The following is a 3,936-nucleotide window of genomic DNA, read 5'->3' as shown; positions in this document are numbered from 1 at the left end:
TGAACTCAGGTCCTCCTGAATCCAGGGCCGGTGCCACCTAGCTGCCCCCTCTAGTGTTTTTAATAGGATTGACTTGTATTTTGTCAAAAGCTTTTTCTGGGGCTCTGTGGAGCTGCGGTCAGCCCTATATCCACTCCTGCTCGCGAGGCTGCCTCATTCCCCTTCTCTCCACTTGCCGCAGGAATTCCCACCCAGTCAGTTCTCCCGCCCGCCTGCCTAGGCCATGGCCCTGTAGCTCCCTCTTCTCAGGCTGCCTCCTCCTCCGCCTGGACATTTGCCACCTCCATGCCCTCCGTTGCAGCCATGGAGTCCTCTACTTCTGCCACCCTTCCACTGAGCAGCTGTCACCCTCCCCGGAGCCTCCTTCTCCAGCTGGGCCTTGCCTGGGCCTCCGAAACCCCGACCTGTGTAGTCCTGACCGCCATGTCTCTCCTGGCAGTCCTAGGGCTCGAGCTGGATAGGGCCTTGCTCCCAGCTAGTGGGCTGTGCTGGCGAGGACTACTGGAAGCTCCCCCTGTCCCCTGGCCCCTGGCCCCTGCCCCCTGGGTCCCTATGAGGCCCTGGGGGGAGCCCTGGATGGGGTGCTTTCTGGGGGGAGTAAGCCCCTGGCAGGTGATGGCTTCTCAGACTGGATGACTGAGCAGGTGGACTTTACTGCCCTGCTCCCTCTGGAGCCCCCAATACCCCCTCAGTGGCCTCCAGCCAACATCTCCATCTCCTTCTCCTCCAGACCTCGAGGCCATGGCCTCCCTGCTTAAGAAGGAGCTGGAGCAGATGGAGGACTTCTTCTTGGATGCTCAGCTCCCACCCCATTCCCCAGTGCCTGTGCCCCTTCCTCTTCCCTCCCCTTTGACCTCCTCCAGGCCCTCTGTGATGGGGTGCTTGGATGCTTGTGTTTGGGTGCTTGTGCTTGGACCCCAATTTCTCCCTAGCCTCAGAAACACTATCCCTGACAGTTTCTCCCCAGACCAAGGGCACTGTGCCTAGCAATTACTCATGAGTGGGCCCTAGCAAGACCCTTATCTCTTTACTTGGTGCAGTTACAAACAGCACCTGAAGGAATTATTGGTTTGAACTGGCTTTGCACTGCATCATACATTCTTACCCACTGGACTATCTATACTACTGCCCTACCTCATTATCTACATCCCAGGCTCCTCATTAACTGTATTCTAGACTTAAGACATATGTACACTCCCTATATCTATCTTGTCAAACAAGACATTGATTGGTGGTAGACTGGACGACTCTCAGTTGTCCCTGATCACTAGTTAACTTAATGAAGTAGCAGGCTTAAAACCACACCTCCACGTGGCCCTCCCTTGTGGGCTTTTCCTAGTGAACTCTGGGTAAAGTGTCTGTGCAGTAGGTACAAGAAGTGCATGTTCTTTTAAGAATTGACCACTCCTTAACTACTCCCTAATCCCACTCTGAATCACCTAGTTAGCATATTTGGCACATGTTTTATTGTATTTTATCCTATATAAACTTTAACTGTACCACTGTAAGGTTACAGGATCCTTAAGAATCCTTGCCCACTGAAAAGTGTAACAATAAACTTTTTGCCAACTTGACTCCAAGAATGCTTGAATCTGTGAATTCATTCCAAATGACCCAGTCATCCTGTACTTCAGTCTTTGAGGAGTCACAACCTCTCAGACCACAACATCTGGATACCCTTGATCTGCTGACCTTCTACTGTAGTGGGGAGTCTGGGGGGTTTGAGGAGAAAGTGGGGAGGTCTGTTGAGCCCCACTGCCCACCTCCTCAGCCCCCGGCCAGCCCCTTACCCCATACACTCCTCCAGGGGGGACTGCAAACAGAAAAAACGTGACCAGAACAAGTCAGCTGCACTGAGGTACCACCAGGGGAAACAGGCTGAGGGGGAGGCCCTGGAAGGCGAGCTCCCAGGATCTAGAAGCCGAAACTGGGAGCTTCAGGAATGGGCAGAGTCTGTGGAGCGAGAGATCCAGTAAATGAAAGACCTGCTCATCAAGGTGTACAAGGCCTGAAGCCAGAGGCTAAGGAGCACTTAGCACATAGGGGCCTTCCTGGCCTTACTTCCTGTCTCATGGAGAGGGCAGGGCAAAGGCTAGGCCTTGCAAGTGAATGGAACCCCTCCCCACCCAGGGAGGCTCTCTTCTATAAATATGCCTTGGTGAAGGGGTGGGCATTAACCTCAGGAAAGAAGTTAAGGGGGAACTTTCCCTCCAAGTCTGGGGCTCTAAAACACCTCTCAGGCCTCATTTGAAGATTAGGCCAAAGGGGCTGGGGCTGGGGGGATGGTTGGACAAGGGATGGTGATGGGTATTGGCTGGGAGATGAGGTGGGAGGGGAAAGGGGAGGAGCCACACCTGGGCCTGGGGATTTGTAACTTACAAACAGATTGTCCTGGGGAAAAAAAAAGCTTTTTCTGCATCTATTGAGATAATCATGCTTTTCTTTTTGTTGTTGCTATTGATACGGTTAATTATGCTCATACTTTTCCTAAAATTGAACAAGCCCTGCATTCCTCTTATAAATCCTACCTAGTCATAGTGTATAATTGTGGTGACATATTGCTGTAATATCCTTACTAGTATTTTATTTAAATGTTTTGCATCAATATTCATTAGGGACATTGGTCTATAATTTATTTTTTTCTGTTTTTGCTCTTCCTGGTTTAGGTATCAGCACCATATTTGTGTCCTAAAATGAATTTGGTAGTACTCATTCTTTGCCATTTTTTTCCAAATACTATATTTAATATTAGAATAAATTGTTCCCTAGATATTTGGTAGAATTCACTTCTGAATCCATCTAGTCCAGGGGATTTTTTTCTTAGGGAGATCATTGATAGTTTGTTCATTTTCTTTTTATAAGATATGGTGATTTAAGTATTCTATTTCCTCTTCTGTTAATCTGGGCAATTTAATTTTTTTTTATAAATATCTATCTAATTTCACTCAGATTGCTAGATTTATTGACATATATTTGGGTAAAATAGCTCCTAATATTTGCTTTAATTTCATCTTCGCTGTTGGTGAATTAAACCTTTTCATTTTTGATGTTGGTAATTTGATTTTCTTCTTTCTTTTTAAAAATCAAATTAATCAATTGTTTATCTGTTTTTTCAAATAACCAGCTCCTAGTTTTATTTATTATTTCAATGGTTTTCTTAATGATTTTATTGATCTCTCCTTTGATTTTCAGGATCTCCAAGTTGGTGTTTAATTGACAATTTTTAATTTGTTCTTTTTCTATTCATAATATTTTAAACAAATTTCTGAAAAAAAAAGACTATAACAAATTACCCAATAAATCATTCATTATGATGAAGTGGGATTTATGCCACATATGCAAAAATGATTCAACATTCAGGGGGAAGAAACAACATAATTAATCATATTAAAATCCCAAACCTCCAAAACAATATGATCACCTCAATAGATTCAGAAAAAAATCCTTGATGAAATACAATACTCTTTTTTTAACTTAAAAAACCTACAAAATATGGGAATAGAGGGACTTTTTGAACATCATAAAAAGCTTGGAACAGACTAAAAAAAGGGAGTCAGGAAAAAATGGAATTCAATAACTCAGTGTTTGAGAAAGTGAGAGCATATATTACTTGGGGCAAAAAAACCAAACAAAAACAAAACAAATAACTTGAAAACTTCAGGGCAAACCAGAAATCAGTCTCTCAGAAATTAGGCTTAGACCAACATCTAACATGATATTGCACAATATATTCTCAGTAGATACATAATGTTAATATTAAAGCTCATGCTATTAAAAATTATGAGATGCAAGGGGCGGAGCCAAGATGGCGGAGTGAAAGCAGTGACTTGATTGAGCTTTCCCCCAAACCCCTCCAAATATTCATAAAAAATGGCTCTAAACAAATTCTGAAGCAGCAGAACCCACAAAAAGACAGACTGAACCAAATTTCCAGCC

At 44.4% G+C, this 3,936-nt stretch overlaps 1 pseudogene; it reads left to right on the top strand.

Moving 5' to 3' along the window:
* The first annotated feature begins 423 nt into the window (after positions 1-423).
* LOC110216723 (cyclic AMP-dependent transcription factor ATF-5-like) lies at positions 424-2,036 on the top strand (annotated as a pseudogene).
* The last annotated feature ends 1,900 nt before the right edge of the window (positions 2,037-3,936 follow it).

Source organism: Phascolarctos cinereus, unplaced genomic scaffold (assembly GCF_003287225.1).
Source record: "Phascolarctos cinereus isolate Bilbo 61053 unplaced genomic scaffold, phaCin_HiC Scaffold_5;HRSCAF=322, whole genome shotgun sequence".
NCBI lineage: Eukaryota > Metazoa > Chordata > Mammalia > Diprotodontia > Phascolarctidae > Phascolarctos > Phascolarctos cinereus.
This window is presented reverse-complemented; position numbering and strand designations above follow the sequence as displayed.